Source organism: Boleophthalmus pectinirostris, unplaced genomic scaffold, assembly GCF_026225935.1.
Source record: "Boleophthalmus pectinirostris isolate CB_2022bp ecotype Guang Dong unplaced genomic scaffold, ASM2622593v1 HiC_scaffold_23, whole genome shotgun sequence".
Taxonomy (NCBI): domain Eukaryota; kingdom Metazoa; phylum Chordata; class Actinopteri; order Gobiiformes; family Gobiidae; genus Boleophthalmus; species Boleophthalmus pectinirostris.
Window position 1 is genome coordinate 35,892,918 of NW_026571207.1, and position 21,703 is coordinate 35,914,620.

Sequence of the window (21,703 nt, forward strand, 5' to 3'; positions counted from 1 at the left end):
GAACTGACTGGGTTTGTGTTCCGAACACGTGCCCCTCTCATGCACACACACCGCTGTAAGCCCGTGCACCGCACACACATCAGCCTTTTATAGTTTCCTCTGCGTTTGTTTAAGACCAGTGTCTGTTTCATGTGCTCCCCTTCTCAAAGCAGATCCACTGCTTTCTCGCTCCCACTCATGCCTGTCGTGGCAGTCTGTTCCTACGGACTCACATCTCACTGGTGTCCACTGCATTTGATCCCACACAGGTAGAAGTCTCGTGGATTATGGAATACATTTATTGTCATATAAATGTTTCTGATGTTAAATCTTTGTGCACAGACATGATACGTGCGTCTGCTCCGCTGTCACAGCCCCAAGCTGTCAGTGAATGCGCGCCGCAAGAATGTGAAGAAATCGACATTGCAGCATTAGGAGTACAGGCAGGGTAAGAAAACAGACTTTAGGACATCGCTGTAAACGGCCTCATGTGAATGAGCAGCTTTTGTACAGATTCAGATCAAACCAAACTATAGAGCAGAGCTGAGCCGATACAGGGAGCGGGCGAGGGGCTGTGCTCTGCTGTGGGAGGGCATCCAGATGTCTCCCGCACAGCACAAACATGTTATGAATGTTAAGCATTTATCATCCTAATATGTTTCAAATAAAAGTGGACTCATTTCATATTTATTTTTACAATTCTGGCAGTTCACTGAAAGTGTAACCCAGTAGAGAAAACGTGCCATATTTCTTTTATTTAAATGCACTCATTTTATTTTGAAAACATTTATTTTGGTAAGAGGAAGTGTGATCCTCTTGCTTTCTGTTAACTTCCTGTTTGTCAGTCACGTTGGGTGATAATGACCTTCTTATTCGTTGAGAGTAATTAAGACTCGCCTTCTCAAGACGCGATCTCAGAGTTATATTAGTTTTCATTCTTTTACGCTCTGGACGCTCATGTGTGGGATGATCACTTTTATTTTTGCTAAGATAAACGATCATCTCGGTGAGTGCATGTAAATATCATTTCATGTAAATGTGGTAGATTAGATGCTAACTGGGAAATGTTTATATGCTATTTTAAGTTGATTCCAAGCGTGAACCTGAGGGGCTGTGACCGTGTCTGTCCATGTTCATGCAAACACATGGTCTTGGTGAGTCTACACGTGTTTACTGATCTAATCTGGTGAAAAACATGCCAACACCAGGCTAATCGCGATGCTAATGCTAATCGCGAGTGATAAACTACTATTTGAAACCAATGTTAAAACTAATTTGTACTTGTTTTATTGTCATCTAAAGCAAGGTTTAAGTTGACTAGAAAGGTCGCTGCACTTTTATTTCATTTTGCCCTCTTTTATGGTGAAATGTAACACTAATTTGATGCTTTATGTAAAAGAATGTAGTTTAATGTTAAACCAGCAAGGATTTACAGATTCATTGGAAGTATAGAGATACTGTTATCTGTTTGGTAATGCAAATAATACATTGTATTTCACTTAATGATTTACAAACGCTTAAAGGAGGGTTTAAAGGGTAATAATTGAATTGGATAAAAATATTAATCAAAGATTCCATGGTTAATAAGTAAAAAAGATTTAAAAGAGCAATTCATTTTATTGTTATTACATGAGTTAAAAGCAAATTCATGTGCAGCAATGACAGATTTGAGTTAAAAAAGAAAACATACATGTATGTTCTGATATAACTATGGAGTTACATTATTTGATATTTTGAGTAAAAAAAACAATTGTAAAGTTAAGTTAATATAAATGGATTTCAAATAGCCGTATACTATAATACTGTTATTGTTGTACAGGCTAGTTTTTTTTTTTTTTGGGTGACGATTAAGAAGACAAGACTGGATCTGGATTCTTCGGAGGAGGAAACGGCGAGCCTGTCCCAGAACCCAGAACTGAGAACTGAGAACTGAGACCTACTACCCCAGCGAGGATCCTGCTTGAACATTGACTTTGACTATACTGACTAAATATACTGAGCTCAGTAGGACTAAGGGTTGAATTATTGTGCACCAACTGAATGTAAACATAGATTGCCGGCTGTTAAGTTGTAACAAAATTTTCTATATTTTATTTAATTTGAAATTTCTATTCAATACAAATCAAGCTTGCTCATCTCTGTCTCCAAGCCATCTCATTTACCCTTGCACTGTTATTATTCCTATTGTAGTCCTTGAGAACCTAGTGCCTGGTCCAAACTACTAGATTACTTTACTCTACTATTCTTGGGTCAGAGGTTACAAACGCGCCACACCACACCCTCACTCTGCTCCACTCCACCTGATATTCAGGCACGGCACACCGACTGTTCAGAGCTTCATGCCCCAAACTTGCGCTAGTGCAAAGATTTGGGGCAAGATCAGGCCCACGGTGTAACTTTTCTGGTGAAGAATTTGCCAGGCAGCTTTTCTCTATGAAGTTGTTATTACTTTACCTAGAATGTCCCACAGTATGGCATTTAACATATCCATCTTCATGGATACAAGCATCATTTTACAGTCAGATCTGTGGAAAGGTGATCCGGCCCTGTTTTAAGCAATATGACATGAAAAAAAAAAAAAAAAAAGAAACATGTCTGAAGAGGTTTTATGTGCCATCCCTGCATGAGTATTTCAGACAACCAGTAGCAATAGTTTCATTAATGGCATGTACGATGATTGTAAAAAGTAAATATAGCATTTTCAAAACACTAATAGAAGTTATGTGTTATCCATTCTAGTGTAATACCCCCGTTAACATTTTCCTTGTTTTTCTAATCAAGATCTGAAGCAAGCAAAGTGTATTTATATAGTCATGGTCACGGCCCTTCACGTGCTACTCATAATTCATACACTCAACTTATTTCTTTGCGTGATGTATCTTATTTTCTAGCTAAATGTGTGCATCCTAAAAGCATTTTCTAATGTTTCATATTTCAGTGCTGTGTCAAAGTTCCAGGGGCGTGCTGTGAGTGTGCAGCCCCGGGACAAGAAATAATTCTGGGCAGCGATGATGAGGAGGTGGTCAATGTCTGTCTGCTCCACAGCCTGATTACAGATTGGCTCCATTGTGCTCTTCAGTCCAAATGTCCCCTTTCAGAGGAAGACCTGTGCACTCTGCTGCCCCTGCTCCCCTCAGCTCAGTGCAGGCGCCTCACTCTCCATCACCGTCTGTGACAAAGAGGGCCCTGTCCCCATTTTTCCCACTTTATTTCATTTACATTCATCTATCAACTAAACAGCTAAGTGAGACTATCCTGGGTTTGTTTTATTTAGTCTTTGTTTAATTGATCATTCATACAGTTACTTTAAATTCATTTTATTTGATTATATTATTTTGTTTAAACTTACCACCTTACCTGTGACTCCACATGGTCTGGGAACAAAGAGGAGGCGTGTCTTTCGGCAGCCATATTTATAGGTTTAGGGGGAGGTGTTGGCCCAGACCATGTGGAGGAAAGCCTCAGTTTTGGTTCTTTTGTTTTATCAAACTGGTTTGTAGAATTTTGGTTTTAGTGTTTCTAGTTGAGTTGGAGCACAGTTTAGTTTAAAGGGGGATTTAGGCCTCTGAGAATAAACTAATGCAGCACACCAGGAATATAGGGAAGTTGCAAGAATTTAACCTGCGAGTTGGTGTAAACCCAGGGGGAGGGACTTCCTCTCTGGGCGGTATAAAAGTAGAGGCAGTGTCATCAGTTGGAGGTTCACCATCAGTGCAGCCAGGTGCCTGTGGGTTATTTTCTTTTGTTGTATTAATTTCTGTTGCTTTTGTTTAGTTAAGCACAGTTATTTTTTGTAAATATGTATTTAATTTTGCCCACGACACGGAGGACGCAATAAAGATTTTGTTTGGTGAAGGTACATTTTTTGCACTGGACTTTTACTTCGACAACTTGGGCCAGCTTCCCCACACCGTCTTTAGGTTCACGAAAGAGGTTATAACACACTCACCGCTGGTTATAACACACTCACCGCTGGTTATAACACACTCACCGCTGGTTATAACACACTCACCGCTGATTATAACACACTCACCGCTGGTTATTATAACACACTCACCGCTGGTTATAACACACTCACCGCTGGTTATAACACACTCACCGCTGGTTTATAAACACACTCACCGCTGATTATAAACACTCACCGCTGGTTATAACACTCACCGCTGGTTATAACACACTCACCGCTGGTTATAACACACTCACCGCTGGTTATAACACACTCACCGCTGATTATAACACACTCACCGCTGGTTATAACACACTCACCGCTGGTTATAACACACTCACCGCTGGTTATAACACACTCACCGCTGGTTATAACACTCACCGCTGGTTATAACACACTCACCGCTGGTTATAACACACTCACCGCTGGTTATAACACACTCACCGCTGATTATAACACACTCACCGCTGGTTATAACACACTCACCGCTGATTATAACACACTCACCGCTGGTTATTACACACTCACCGCTGGTTATAACACACTCACCGCTGATTATAACACACTCACCGCTGGTTATAACACACTCACCGCTGGTTATAACACACTCAACACACTCACCGCTGATTATAACACACTCACCGCTGCACACTCACCGCTGTTATAACACACTCACCGCTGATTATAACACACTCACCGCTGGTTATAACACACTCACCGCTGATTATAACACACTCACCGCTGGTTATAACACACTCACCGCTGATTATAACACACTCACCGCTGATTATAACACACTCACCGCTGGTTATAACACACTCACCGCTGGTTATAACACACTCACCGCTGGTTATTATAACACACTCACCGCTGGTTTATAACACTCACCACACTCACCGCTGGTTATAAACACTCACTCACACGCTGGTTATTAACACACTCACCGCTGGTTATAACACACTCACCGCTGATTATAACACACTCACTCACCGCTGGTTATTAACACACTCACCGCTGGTTATAACACACTCACCGCTGGTTATAACACACTCACCGCTGATTATAACACACTCACCGCTGGTTATAACACACTCACCGCTGGTTATTACACACTCACCGCTGGTTATATAAATACACTCACCGCTGATTATAACACACTCACCGCTGGTTATAACACACTCACCGCTGGTTATAACACACTCACACACACTCACCGCTGGTTATTACACACTCACCGCTGGTTATTACACACTCACCGCTGGTTATAACACACTCACCGCTGGTTATTACACACTCACCGCTGATTATAACACACTCACCGCTGGTTATAACACACTCACCGCTGGTTATTACACACTCACCGCTCACACTGGTTATTACACACTCACCGCTGGTTATACAACACTCACCGCTGATTATAAACACACTCACCGCTGGTTATAACACACTCACCGCTGGTTATAACACACTCACCTGATTATAACACACTCACCGCTGGTTATAACACACTCACCGCTGGTTATAACACACTCACCGCTGGTTATAACACACTCACCGCTGGTTATTACACACTCACCGCTGGTTATAACACTCACCGCTGATTATAACACACTCACCGCTGGTTATAACACACTCACCGCTGATTATAACACACTCACCGCTGGTTATAACACACTCACCGCTGATTATAACACACTCACCGCTGATTATTACACACTCACCGCTGATTATAACACACTCACCGCTGGTTATAACACACTCACCGCTGGTTATAACACACTCACCACTGGTTATAACACACTCACCGCTGATTATAACACACTCACCGCTGGTTATTACACACTCACCCCTGATTATTACACACTCACCGCTGATTATAACACACTCACCGCTGGTTATAACACACTCACCGCTGGTTATTACACACTCACCGCTGGTTATAACACACTCACCGCTGGTTATAACACACTCACCGCTGGTTATAACACACTCACCGCTGGTTATTACACACTCACCGCTGGTTATTACACACTCACCGCTGGTTATAACACACTCACCGCTGGTTATTACACACTCATTATGGTCACAGATGCTGCATAATGGAAGTAGTCCAATTTGAACCAGATTATCACAATATATGTAAAACAGGAAGTGTGAATGTGGTGCTGTAGGTCTGATAACACTTGGAGACTTGGAGAGGCATTCAACTGCACAAGGCAAGAAACTCACAGAAAAAAAAAAAAAGTGTCTGGACCTGTACTCACTCATTTTAGATCAGCACCCATCCATCCATCCATCCATTTTCGTCCGCTTATCCGGGGCCGGGTCGCGGGGGGAGCAGCCTAAGCAGGGACTCCCAGACTTCCTTCACCCCAGACACGTCCTCCAGCTCCTCCGGGGGACCCCGAGGCGTTCCCAGGCCAGCCGAGAGACATAGTCCCTCCAGCGTGTCCTGGGTCTTCCCCGGGGCCTCCTCCCAGTGGGACATGCCCGGAACACCTCCCGAGGGAGGCGCCCAGGAGGCATCCGGAACAGATGCCCGAGCCACCTCAACTGGCTCCTCTCGACGTGGAGGAGCAGCGGCTCTACTCCGAGCTCCTCCCGTGTGACTGAGAGATCAGCACCCATGTCCACAAAAAGTAGATACATACAACATAGAGCCATGGGAACATAGGCACGCTCTGTTGTTATGAATAACACAGTTTATAGTGTTGAGTCTAAAAAGTGAAATGCTTAATGTGTAAGATTTTCTTCTGACAAATGTGTGGTTATATGTATGATAAAAATGTGGAAATCATAATTCTATTGCACCCACACACCTTGTTGCCCTCATTCGCTTTTTGGTTCTTTGATCTGCTGTAGACTGGGAGAAGAGTCATCTCTGGTTCTGGGGCAAAGACCATTTGAATCTGGTTGTTTGGCTCAGTCAGAAACATAGTTTAGATGACTTTCAATGAAAACCTTTCTACCATGGACCATGGATTATTGAATGCATTAACAAATTGACTTTTTGCCACTTTCAGATTGAGTTGCATCACAGAAACGCAATTTAGCACATCCTTCTGCACCAGTCTTGTTGGTTTTGCCGACTGATAAGAACGGTGGACCATAGGCAGAACCAGATTTACCAAGAGCTTACATTTAGGTTTACAGAAGACATTGTGTTTCTTACAAAAAATAAAAAATTGCAGTTGTTGTGATTGAACGATTGTAGCCGTTTTGAGTTGATGGCAATAAATTGTATAGCCCAGAAAACATATAACAGTCAAATGACTCACAGATTGCTGCCTTTACAAACTATTGAATGAGATAAAATGATTTTACCGTCCTATGAGGAGAAAAACTGATGTACTCAAACACACTCCAACTTGACACACATTACGGTTAAACACAATTATTCTGAGATAGATTTGATGTGGCTGTTGTAAAAATGTAATTAAAAAGTGTCCTCCAGGCTGTCAGCTGAAGCTATGCACCGGTGAAAGAGCAAACGGATTAACACATTCAAAACTGCCATCCCATTCAGCGCGTGAGTGAGTGCCCTTGACGTCTTCATATGGCAGTGGCGAATGCACAAAACAACACTTTGATTGAATATGTTTATGCATCCACTCTGCACGCTGAGAGTCATATGCCAGCAGCCTCTCCAATCTCCGCTGCCTCACAAACGCTTTACGGACAGGTTCGAGCAGGCACCGCAATGCAACGCAAGGCCAGATCAAAGTCCCGCACCACTCTTCTTATCACACACGTTTCAAAGCAACGCATTCAAAGAGTCGTAGAAATATGAAGGCAAGGAGAGGAAGGCATTGTGGCTGAGTGCTGATTGAGATGCGGGGAAGCAGGTGGCCTTGGTGGAGCGTAAATGGACCTTCTAATCAGAGGAGAGGGAGAGGCCTGCGTCAGAGGAGTGTGCAGACATCACAGAGTTTTAGAAGGAGCTTCGGATGCAGAGGGTCATATGGTGAGGTGTGTGGGAAAGCTGACCAATGTGCTCTTAAGTAGGAGGCAGACTGAGGAAAAAAAATCCCATTCATCCTAAATATATCCAAGTTAACCAAGGTAAAAATAAATATATATATATATATATATTTTTTTTTTTACAAAATGCAACAGAAGTTAACAAAACTAAAGAAAAAAAACATGTGTACCTGGATACATTGATAGTGCTGTCAAGAGATTAAAAAGTTGATAGATTAATTAATTATGATCTGTGATTAATTGATCTAAATAATCTCTTTTTTAATCTCACCTATAAATTGCTGAGAAAAGCCTCAACTTGAGGTATTTTCATTTAAATTCATTATTACACTATTGTGGCAGATCAAAAGACTGATATAGAACAAAAAAATGACTTTATAAAGTCATTTATTGTTTAACAAACTTTAACAGATGCAGTCATTTACATTCCACTGTAGTTTTTTGTCAGACTTTAGATAATTAGAAAATAAAAATAAAATATAATCCCCGCGGGACCCGACGCAAAACAGTGCGGTGCAGGACACGTTCTGAAAGCTCATAGCGGGAGCGGGACAGCACAGTGCGGGTGCAGGCGGGTGCAGGCGGGTGCAGGCGGGTGCAGGCGGGTGCAGGCGGGAGCGGGTGGGACAGTGTCCCAACACATTAAAACAGATTTTATAATGAGGCATAATAGACTCGCATACAGAAACAGTAAAGTTAGAGATTAAAAATGAGATTAACGTGATTAAAAAATGTAACACGCTAAATATGACTGTAATTAATTAATCCCAATTAATGTGATAATTTGACACCCCTATACACTGATGTTTTCTAGATGGACTAAACCAAACTACTTTTATACTTTCCCCAGCAGGAAGTACAGTTCTTTAAACAGGTGATGATTAGGCTTTAACTTAAACATTATATCTAATCTAACGTCTTAATTACCAGAGTCTAAATCCCTTTAACAAAGTATTTCAATACAAACATTGTATATAACTGAATCATAAGTAATATGAATACGTTTAACCAAACAAACCAGTTTAAAGCCTTTGATTTTGAATATCTGCCAATACCGAGTCCCAATCCGATACTTGTGTAAAACATTCTGAAATGAACTAAGAGCAAAGAATAAGATCTAGGATGTGTGCAGGGGATCAGATTGTGTTGATTTCAATGTGTAGTATTTAGGCTGAACTTAGTGTGAAAAATCAAATGTCCAAAAATGTCATTAACTTTTCTAACCATTCATCATCATTGTTGAAAATCTTGACTTTTCACAGTTTGGTCTTGGAATGTGCAACTTAGTAAATTTAATGAACTGGACAAAACAGGAACCAGACCAGAACCAGATCAGACCTGAGACTCGACTCTGCACAATCTACAGTTTGGAGATTTGATATTATATGTTTGCATGTGCATTATATTTGAAACATTTAGGCTCGTCTATGAAATCCAAATAGTACAAAATCTTACCAAATAAAAACGAGATGACAGAAGCCTCACAACCCTCTGTCCCTTGGCCGCCCCCACTCCCCCACACCACCACCACATCCACAAACCCACAGCGGACAGCGCAACGCAACATCGCTCCCACCACTCAATAGATGCGCCACGCCACTGGACTCACCTCCAAAAGCACCAGCTCCGCAGTGCAACATGGACACGTGCGATGACGCTCTCGGTCTCACAGGTGTGAACATGGACCACAGAACCCCAGGTAACAGCGCCCGAGTACGACACGGCCCAGAAGTCCCAGCGCGAGACACTGGGACAGACAGTCACGCTGACTGGACGTCCTTGAGCAAATCCCACGCCTCAGAAAACCTGTTGTGTCCTGTGTTTTATATATGTATATTATTTATCCAATACCTGATCAGAACATAATGTCCGAGTCTGGAGTCACGTGATCGGATCGGGACAACCGTAGTTCTAATGCACTGGGCCGTCTGGTGAGAAGCCCCATGCCCAGCTAATGAAGATGGCACTTTGAAGGGAACACTCCAAAGTAAAAAAAAAAAAAAAAAAAAAGAATCCTTAGCACAGTTTGGTTGGTCTGTGGTTGTTGTTGGGCTATGGTTTTGGATCGTGTGGTGAGCATCAAGAGAAGCCCCATGCCCAGGTAATGAGTTCATTACTAAACTAGTGAACTCCCTCCTCAGTCCTCCAGACTCAGCCTGTCCTCCCCCCTCACTCTCCATTCACTCCTCCAGGTACTGCCCACTTTACCAGCTCTATCTGAAATGTGATTATGAGTAGAGTCGATGTTTAGACCCACTTTAACTATTTCAAGGTGCACTATGCAACTTTTCAGGTGACGGTCTGCCATCTACTTGCCTAGAATGTTCCACAATACGGCATTAAACTGATCTAGGTATTTTTGATGATAAACATGTGAAAAACAGCATTCTTAATAGTAAAGGAGAAAGTCAATTCAGTCACCTCGACAAGATTTTTGATCAAATACGTTTGACAGCTCATCCAGGCTGCTTCTTCAGATCTGGTCAGACGCTGGTGGACACTTCCTTATATCTGTGTGAAGGGAGGAGCTGACTACTTTAACTACTTGTTTACAGTTTCTGTTTGTTAGCTAGGTCTACTGAACTGCACCAAGTGGGGAGTGTGTCTGGGTCATATTAGCAGAATCATTCAGCCTCCTGATGGGTGCTTTCACACCTCTGAGGCTGGACATGCTGTCAATATTGTTTTCTTTGTTTTGATTTAGGTCTGACGATAAACTTTTAAATAGGAGAGAGATGATGTCTGAGGCCTCCATTTCTGTTCAAAGGATTATTTTTCCTAACAAAAAGTACCTCACTCTCCTCAGAGGACTGGTTAGTGGCTTTGAGATGGAGATGTACAGCAGAGGTCCACAGCTGCTTTCTCGTCTGTGTTGGTATATCCTCTTATGAAGTGGCTGCTTTATTTCACCAATGTAACACTCACTTTATCATCTCTCTTATTTACAACTTTATTCTCAGACCTAAATCAAAACAAAGAAGAATATTGACAGCATGTCCAGGCTCAGAGGTGTGAAAGCACCCATTATGGGCCTGAATTATTATGCTAATATGACTCAGGCACAGTTTCCATAGGGTGACCAAATGTCAGTTTTTCCCCAGACATGTCAGTTTTTTGCATCTTGTCCGGGGTGTCTGTTCTTTTTTTTTTTAAGTAATGCAAATGTCCGGGTTTTCATTATCGTTCACTCGGTCCATTAAACTGAGCGTCTCTTGTAGCTCTCTGACTCAGAAGGAGCGAGACACAAACAGTTGGTCAGTCTGCAACATACCCAAGCACAAATGCACATTTATCAATGACTTATACAAGAAATTGTCCGTTTTCCGTCCCGGTCGGGACAAGTGTGAGTCCATGTGCACAGGTTGCGAGTGAGAGTACAGTGGTCCCTGGTTTATCGCGGGGGTGAAGTTCTAAAAATAACCCACCATAGGTGAAATCCACAAAGTAGTCAACTTTATATTTTACAATTATTCTATCTGTTTTAAGGCTGTAAAATCCCTCAGCACAAACTTTATACACTTTTCTCAGACAGGACAGGTGCAACCCTTTTTGGTATCCTTCTTAAAACTTATTTCTGCTGTCGTCCTTTTGTTATTTTCCTTCTTCTTTATGTAACAAACTGAAGATTCATTTATTCCGTAATGGAGCCTACAGCGCAGAGTCCTGCACGGCTCCATTTTTGGAGACCTGCGGTACAACACCACACCCGCGCAGTACAGGACCACACCCGCCCGTTAACCTGTGATTATATCAAACTTTTGCACTGCCTACACCACGGACTGAACCAAGACTAAACCAGGACTAACCCAGGACTAATTCCAGGACTGAAGAGGAGGATTAATCCAGGACTGAACTAGGACTAAAACAGGACTCACTGTCGGGATGGGCTCGGAGGTGACCGCAGGAGAAAGGACTGGCTCAGCTCTGCACCTCATGAAGGTAAACGCGGCAGTTGCCCGATCACGCTTTGCGGACAAACTGCCTCGGCGTTTTCTCTCTTAACCCATTGACGCCGGATGCTGTCAAACACAAAAATTTTGTCCGTGTCTTCACTGTCATTGTCACTGTCAGCATTTTTGTGCTTGACAGTGTTTATTTGTTACACGACATAGCAACATGGCACCTGTTATAGGAGCGTGTGGAGCAGCGACCAGATCAAGTGGTTGAGCACATTCATGTGCTGCAGTAAAGCGCAACGTTTGTTACTTTAAACCAGGTCTTGATGGAAACATGTGCAGGATACATTTGGATTATTTTTCAATGGAGAAATAATACGCCACGATAAAGAAGGTTTAAAGTGACAATACAGCTCTGGCAGTTTTGCGTCTCTCTATGGGAGTGAATGGAAGCAAGAGGAGGACACGCCCCCCATGCTTCCAGATGTGGCTCCGCCTTTACCAGTTACGCTGATCACCAGACAATCCGGACAGGGGACTCAGCGCTGCGCTGCGCAGCATCCGGCGTCAATGGGTTAAGTCCAAGATTAGTCCTGGTTTAGACCTGGTTTAGTCCTGACCCACCCATATGTAAAAAAAAAAAGCATACAAAATTGACACAAAAAATAAATAAATAAATAAAAATCTGTGAAAAGGCGAGACCGCGAAAGGTGAACCGCGATATAGCAAGGGACGACTGTAGTTCAATGTTGAGGCCCCATCTCCCACCCTCGGCAAGGTGTCCGGGTTTTCACAAATGGAAATATGGTCACCCTAAGTTTCCACTTAGTGCAGTTCAATAGACTGAGCTAACAAAATTCTAAACAAGTGTTAGTTAGTGTGTTAGTTTCAGAGCAGTTTCAGTGTAGTTAGCTCTCTCCCTTCACGCAGATATAAGGAAGTGTCCACCACGATCTGACCAGAAATGAAGAAGCAGCTTGGATGAGCTGAGAAATGTTTTTGATCAAAAAAATATTGACAGAATTAAATTTCTCCTTTGCTACGGCTCCTACCTGGATGATTGAGGGATTTTACAAACAGCATTCTTAATGTTAGCATGCTTGCCTGTCCACAGATGTGACCTGTAACTGGACCTGGTGCACCCCCTGTTTGCCACCTCCCTTACCTCCCTGAAAACAGAAACGTTGACAGTTTGGAACATCCCAAGACAATGAAACACGTCTGAGTGGAAAAAAGCAGGTGATGTTCTTCTCAGAAAATGTGCACACAGCATCTTTAAAGACTCTGCAGAGAAAAGTGATAATTAGGAAAGAGGTCAGACTGACGGATGTCTTTTGCAGGATTATAGTGCAGCCTCTCTGTGATGGATGGTACATGCTTATCATAAGTATTTCAAGAGGGGCTATTGTGCTAAATCAACTTTTTGAAGCTAACGTTGTCCTCTCATTAAAAACATGCCAGGAGTGGTCTGTTTAATTTGTGATTTTGATTTCTCTGCTGTACTCAGTTTGAACCCTCATTTCAGGCTCCGTCCAGATGACAAAGCTCCTGGATGTTTTTCTTTGCGGGTTGAAAAAAATTTGCATCCACACACGTGCCGGATCAGTAAATATTCACGTCCACACTTCAACGGAGCACTGAGTGAAACGATGTAATACATCTACCACACCTGTATGTGGCGCTGTTAACAATGATAATAATATTTAATAATCCAGATTTCATCACCGTTTTTTAAACTTTAAGGTAATTTAGCCAATTTTAGATGTATCCCAGAAATATCGCTGTTTGTTTGGCAAAAGTTAAACATATGTCACAGAAAGAACCTATATGTTCCACTGAGTTGTGTCCTTTAGTCTGACAGAAGATGAACCACATCAGCGCACAGTAGCAAGATGTTTTTTTGAGTGCTTAGATTATGCAAATTAGCCATGCAGTTTTAAGTTTAATTTCTGTAAAACGTAAACAAATATGCACAAAGCTGTGTTGAGGAAGACTTGCGGACACAGAAACGACGTGTTTGGATGCAGATCGTTTCTGATACGGTGATACACAGATTTGTTTCAGTGTAAACGTAGTTGATCTGTGTGCGTAATCTGCGGTGCGTGTTGTTGGCATTAGCATTAGAGCGTGTCTCGGTTGCTGGGTGATGGGAGCGGCTCTGTAGGCTACACCTGTCCCATTTCTGCAATGCTCTTGAGGTCTGTGGAGACCAATTTGAGGGCTGCGGGCTTCGCTGCATCAGACGACCCTGGCGATGACAGGATCGTGACGTCATCGTTTTCCAAAAGCTGCGGTTTGCTCATCCACACGACAACTCAACGCCGCCATTCTCAGATTTCTCCACTCTGGAACCCGTTCTCAAAAAAACACAGTCCCCCCACAGAACAGCAGGAAACACAAAACGGAAAGGAATACAAGTTTTATTTTTTATGTGTTCTTTTTGGCAAATATAGCATTTTCAAACAAACAAATCAAAACATTGCAATGTTATGCCTTGGTCATGTAACCCCCCCCCTTATAGCAGACCTATTCTGCAAAATCAAATTTCAGAGCTTTTAAACATGTTATAGCTGCTTCCCCTTTAATATGTACTTAACCAAAGTTGTATTTGGTGATTAAAGATTGTACAAACATGTTTGAGCACTTTAATCACTTTTCAAGACATGGCTTTGTCCGATCAACTCCTTTGCCCACTGCTCTGTATTTACTTCATTTTCCAATTTTATGTCCTTAAACTGTGATACATGTAGGATTCAGCAGTGTTACATAGTCCTTTTGGTACAAAAGTAGTGTGGTAGTGTGATCTAGTGTGAGCTATCCATAGCTTTGTTGTGCTGTTTTCTAACACAGAAGTCAGTGGACTTGTATCTTTTATTAAATCATTGTAGATAAATATTGTGACAGAATGATGTACAGATGTCACAGATTATAACTATAGCAGACCTAAACACAGTATGTCTTCTTTTAGTATAAATACTCTACTAGGAAAAAAAAGAAATATGCAAGACTGTGAAACTTTGGAGGAGTGATTTTAGTCTGACAACTTTTCTCAAAGATTGTCCAAGAGCTTTAGAACACAGCATTGAAGTTGTGCTTATATGGACAGTGTTTCAGAGCCTGTGGAGCAGAGTTTGGAGCTCGGCGGAGGAGGAGAGTGGGCGTCCATCTCCTGACACAGCACTGAGAGCCCTTGAACATGCAATTCCTCTTTGTCCTTCCTCTCTTCTCTCTCTCCGCTCCTCTGTCTCATCTCTCCTCTTCTCTCCCGTGTGCACAAGGACAGGAAGTCAAACTGCAGCTCCTGTGTGCAGTAAAACACACCAGAGGAATCAATATTGAGCCAGTAATGATAAAGCACCAAACCTCACCCGTCCATCACCGTCCTGATCATATCGGCTTCAGAGGCAAAGTCCTGTCAGGTGAAACTGTGATATAAAATAGAACACCACAATATTTATATGTTTTCATTTCATTTTCATTTCCTTTATTTATTATTTAGTCGATGCATAGCTCATTACAGTCTGCACATTAAATTCAGAATGAAGCCCAGAAAATAAAACACATTCAGTATGTAGAACCTGACAATCGACTGAAAACTAAAATAAGCCAATGAGCAGGTGTAGGCAGGAGTAAAGCTCATGGTGCCTCATCCATGAAGTGTTCTTATAAATACATTTCTTATGAACATTTTTTGGAATTCACAAAATGTTTTCGTAACTAAAAATGTTTTTCTGTATGTACAAATCCTATGAGCAGTCAGGTTCACCTGTAAGAACAAAAATGATATAGTTTTAGAATAATTTTGCTCTAATAATACAATCAACAATTCTAATTTTGACATGGTTGTAAATTCAGTTTTTTAGGTTAAGCTGTTTGCATTCGCATCTTGGAATCTGCTGCACACACTCACTGAAGACTCTGCAGTGTGTCTTCAATGCAAGATTTGGAAAATAACTTCATCAACTGGCAAACAAATTTGGACTTGGTACCAAAACTGTAAAGAGTTCAGCTGCTTATGCAGGGCTAAAGGATCTGGTACGCCAAACTATCATTCGAGGAATCTGGGTTTTCAAACTTGTTCTTACCAACTTCTTGAGACTTCACAAGTTTTTTTTTACAAACTTGCTCTACCTTCTTTTCTGATGGTGATGATGATCTACCACACCCTTTAGCCCTGCATAAACAGCTGAAATCTTCACAAATTTGTTTGCCAGCTGAAGTTTTGTTCAAATGTTGCATTGAAGCTGCACAGTCTTGTCAGTTCAGACACAAAATGACTGAACGGCTCAACCTAAAAAATGAAAAAAAAAAATAAAAAAAATAATTAAAAATATAAAATCTTGATCTGCTTCTATACATTCTGTGAAAGATTGAGGTGATTTTAACAAGTACTGACCTGCAAAACAGCACTTCCATTGTGGTGGCACTTCCAGTTAAGCAGGAGTCTTATTCATTTCATTGGAGAATGAGAGAAACGTTTTGCTGTTAAAATGTGACATAAAGTTTAGATTTATGTAAAATGTTCAATGTTCATGTGCACAAACAAGGCACATCACACTCATTCCTGATTCCATGTGTTTGCTTGTGTTGGGATGGGAATCAAACAGACAACCCTCTGGTTGGTGAATAAGGCTGCACCACTGACACCAAAGCCTCCTGTGCTGTATAGAAACACACAAACACCTGTTTTTGTTTTGCTTGTGTGAGCCTGGTAATTTTGAGCATATTGTTCCTCCTGTTCATAATTCTTCATCTGTGTAGAGATGTTGCTGTCCTCCCCCGCTCACTGATGGCACTTTCCTCCATACAAGCTGTGCTCTTCTCATTTGGATTCTGCTCCGTGCACATGGCTACAGCAGCAGTCCTGATACGCGAGGAGGGGAGGGTCTGTGTGGATGTGCAGGCTGTGCTGTATCTGACACACAACTACTCCTGATCTGCGCTCAGATGGGGCCTCAGATGGAAAGGTCTGAGAGTAAGGCCTGGGACTGGACGTGGGTCGGAGCCTGGGACAGGGCCTGGGACTGAACCTGGAATTGGGCCTGTGACTGAACCTGGGTGTAAGCTTGTGGCGAGACCCGGGAGACAAAGCCTGGGAATGAATTTGAGCTGCAAGCTGGGATAGGACCTGGGGGACGGTGCCTGGGAGAGGAACTGATCCATACAGGTCCATACAGGCTAGAACAGACCCCCCAACAGCCCACCCTCACAATGCAACATTGAGCTGGACTTTGCATTTCTGCTGCACTGAATGTTTTTGTTGTGTTCATGTTTACACTGGGTCCTGAACAGAGTCTGGTATGAAGCCAAGGTTGGGGCCTGGGATATGATCTGAGTTGGAGCCCAAGACGGTGCTTTGGATAGAGGCTGGGACGACACCTGGGACGCAGTTGGAGAGACCGAGCATGGGAATGGGATTTATTATGCACATCATCTGTAAGTGCAGGAGGTGATAAAGAGCAGATCATTCCAGCTTTACCTTAAAATGCACTGCGGTTTGCTCCATGACCTTTGGCCCCTGTGTCTCCATTAATGCACTCTATATTCTATTGACAGTGTTAGCTCATGGAATATGTGGAGGGTCTTTCAAAATAAAGTCTGAAAGAGAAAGGAGACAAAAAGAGAATGGAAGATGAGTGGCTGAAGTTTGGTGCATAGACCTCAGCAGGCGGGGGTGAAAAAGAGGAGGCTGTGAAGAGGCTTAGAGCACGTAACTGAGACAACAGGAGGAAGGAGGGGAGAGAGAGTGCACTTAGATAAAAGGTAACAGTAGCAGGCAGGGAGAATTAGAGTGATTGTCTTAAGTTTTGTCAGAAATGACTGATACCATGTCAACACTGAGCCAAGAACGTTTAAAATCTAAGTAAAACAAATATAAGAAAGTGTAAAGTGTAAATGTCACTGAGTTTTGTCTGGAGCCCAGCAGCAGAGCCCAGAGTTAGCTGAAAGTTTAGCTTCTTCGTGCTACTGTTAGATGCTCTTTTACAATGCACACTTGATTAAGACAATCAAAAGGAGCAGTTGCCCACCTGCTGCCTCTGAGCCCCGCACACTACCTCATTCCACATAAAGAAACTTAAATTGGCCCTCAGCACTTTTCTATAATGAAAATAATTCTGATGTTAGGGTAATCATGGACACCTCTCAGCAGGGCTGCGATGGTAATGTCACAGGAACAAACAATGCAGTGAAGATGGCCTCATCAGAGCACTTTGTTCATCTACCTCCCCCTGAGCCTGAGGAGCTGGAGCCGCAGCCCGAGAAGGAGCCAGGGCCTGGGCCTGTGAGGGGCCTGTGCAGCCTGGGGGAGCAGCAGCCTGGAGGGGGCTACAGGCCAACTTCATCCATCCTCTGTGGAACTGTGTGGGTGTACAGGTGCAGACCGCCTCATAGAGCCAGAGAGGAAGACTTATATTTACACGCACACACGCACACGCACACACACACACACACACACACACACACACACACACACACACACACACACACTGAATACAATGACTAACCCCCCAACACTACAACACAAGCTCAAGTGTGGCTCATTGAATCAAGGGGGCACATCCTCATCTGCAAACTGATCACATCAAACAGCATAAATAATGATAAAAATATCTTTAAAAGTCCTTGTGGGTCAGTATAGAATTTAGTTATGTATTTAGTGTAAGTGAGTTGGTAATGGTCACATGGTGCGTGCACAGGGTGCACAGCACCTTATCACACCCTCTCCAGCCCTTAAAGCCCTAACAGAAATGTTATCCCATTGACAGCATCGTGAATAGACTTGCAGTTATTTGTAATCTGATTACACAGAAGTGTCACGTGTAATGTGCTGCCACTTGCCTGGCTGTCAGCCTAATGACACTGTGCAAATGCATGTCTAAAGGAATTAGAGTTTAGTGTTACACGCACAAGTGCCTGTTATGGGAAATTCATCTGTGGCAGATTCAGTTTCTGCTAATAATACCCTGGTCTCGCATTGTTCTTAAAGGTTTCTGCTCCAACTCTCAGCACAGAGAGGCTGCTCTGCGTGTGTCTGTGTGCCTGTGGGCTGTGCCCATACAACTGTGTTTTCCTGCTGTGGAGCCAGAACTACTTTCCCTGTATCCTGTCATTGTCTCCTACTATAAAGCCAATATACCAGAGGGATCAATAGAGTTAAGCTTTATCCTGTAATGATGACAAACTCAGCCGGCAAATTGCACTAAATTGTTTGTCTGAGCAGCGTTTTATGGATTTTATAGGTAAAGTAATAAGATGTGACAGAAATGGATGAAGCCAGTGTGCGGCCAGAGGAGTGCATACATTTAGAGCACTGCACACAGTTATTGGTGATATATTAGGCTTGAATGGGCCGGGGCCACAGAGCCGCAGCGGGACAGCCCAAGAGGAGACGCCTGCAGGCTCATGTGACAGATACACTCCACAGAGCTCCAGACACGCGCCCAAATGTGATAAAAGCTATGGTCAAGTTACACATGTCCAGTCCCCTTGTCTGGGCTATCCATCTCTGTCTCCTCTGACCAATCACACACCTCTATATGCCCTCTGACCAATCACACACCTCTATATGCCCTCTGACCAATCACACACCTCTATATGCCCTCTGACCAATCACACACCTCTATATGCCCTCTGACCAATCACACACCTCTATATGCCCTCTGACCAATCACACACCTCTATATGCCCTCTGACCAATCACACACCTCTATATGCCCTCTGTTCACTGTCTCTACTGACCAATTGCACTAGTCTTCATCATTCATCTTCACCAGTACAAAGCACACTGAACCAATCATATCTGACCAATCCCAAGTCTTCCATCCCTCTATGTCCCTCTGTACCAATCACATGCCAACCATATTTGCACAGTCCACTGACCAATCCCAAGTCTGGACTATCTATCTGTTTCTACACTGACCAATCACAGACCTTTTGAGTTTGGACGAACGCACAATGAATCCTTCAGCCAGTCACATGCCTATCTGTCACCAGTCAATCAGATGTCTGGACCAACGCTGACTCCCTGACAAATCATCTGCATTTTTGATTTTACTAACCAACCATGTGACTGGTTCCTCACTGTCTCCTCTGACCAATTACAATTCTTTACCAACCATGTCAGAGTTCACTGACCAATCAAAGGTCTTGTCCATGCTTTTCAATGTCCAGCATATGTTAAATGATCCAAGCACCCCATGAGTCTGAATGTACACCCTCACCCAATCTTCTACACACCGCCGACATCCCTCTCCGCTGCAGCATCAGAACCACCAGCCTCCTCATCCATGCTTCAACACAATAATTCTCCATAAAGCGCTCTGAAGGGGGAGTGAGTGTGGAGCAAATGGAGGAAAAACATCAAAAATAGGAGTGCAACTTGTTAATGTGTTGTTTTCAATGTATATTCAGTGTTTTATTGGTTTCAAAACAATAAAAGGTAACATGGTGATCTAAATGTTATGTGTTAGCAGTCAAAACCCCATAGAAATAAAATAGCCCATCTAAGAACTGCCACAGTGCACTTATTGTTACGAAGGGGACCACCATCGTCCTTCATGGCGTCAGGTTTACTGAAGTTTTCCTGAGGTGGCAGAGCTGTGTTTTCAACCAATAAGAACAGCCCATCCCTAAGCATATGCACATCTAATTTCCTCCACACGCCGAGAAGGCAAAATGAAATTTCCATAAAATTTGTTAGGGAACATTTCCTCATTTCCATCAGTCATTTCCTGATGTATTGGGCCGCTTATTGGGTTTGAAACAGTTTTTACAAGTGCTAAAAGGAAAGAATGTGCGCTGACCATGAAACGCTGATGACAAGACTGAAAGGTGCAGTGACGGCTGAGAATAAGAGATTACATTAGGCCTGGCCGCTGCTTATTACATCCAACTCCCACTCTGAATTTCCATTTGGAACAACAGCCGCACCAGCACATCAGCATTTCATGTTATGGGCAATTTATGAAGGACATATCAGCATAACACATTCCACTGAATCACCGTATCTCAGATTCTGTCAAGGCTCAAGACATGCAAATGGTGTGTTTCTGCTCTTCTGTACATTAGCATCATCTTCATCAGCATTTTCATCATCATTGTCATCATCATCTTCATCATCATTATCATTGTCGTCATCATCATTATCATCAATCAAGTTCATCTCACTGTCCCTGAGGGGAAGTTTAAGAACATAGAGCAGTACACTTCAATAATGATGAAGAAGCTCAAACAAAAGTGCAGCTCTACAGGCAGAATCATCAGATCCAGTGTCAGGGCCGTTTGAAGAGAGTCCCTCAGGACAAAGGTGCTCCTCCTCTCTGCACTCTCTCCTGGTGATGGGGGGGGGGGCAGGTGAACTCTGGACAGGAGGAACGTCTCTCCTGTTCCGTTGTTTGGGTTGGTGATGAGACAGGACATTCCCTCTTCTGCCATATTTGGTGGAGAAAGCAAGGCTGCCAATCTGCACCGTCAGTACCTCCAAATACACACACGTATTAAAGGGATAGTTCGGGATTTTTGACATAAATCTGTCTGTCATCCCCGTGAGCAGTGTCGTGCATTCACACTGACTTACCCCCGACAGCGTCCGTTGAACCGAGATACTGGCCGTTTTCGGTGCTGACGAAAAGTAGTTTGGCAAGTTGGCTGGGGACTGTATAATAAAACGTTTTTCTTCTCAAAACAACATGTGTTATAAACTGTACTGCACTGTTTTCTTTCCGTTCGTATCACTGCACGCTGCCGCCAGGTGACAGCCGTGCACGGATCCATCACTTTCTGCAGTTGTTCGGCAGTGTTTACATGCGCAGACCGCTGCAACGTGAGAGAGCTAACATGAGAGCTAGAGCCATAAGTATAGAAGCTTGTATAAGATACATAAGAATATATCTAAAAAATG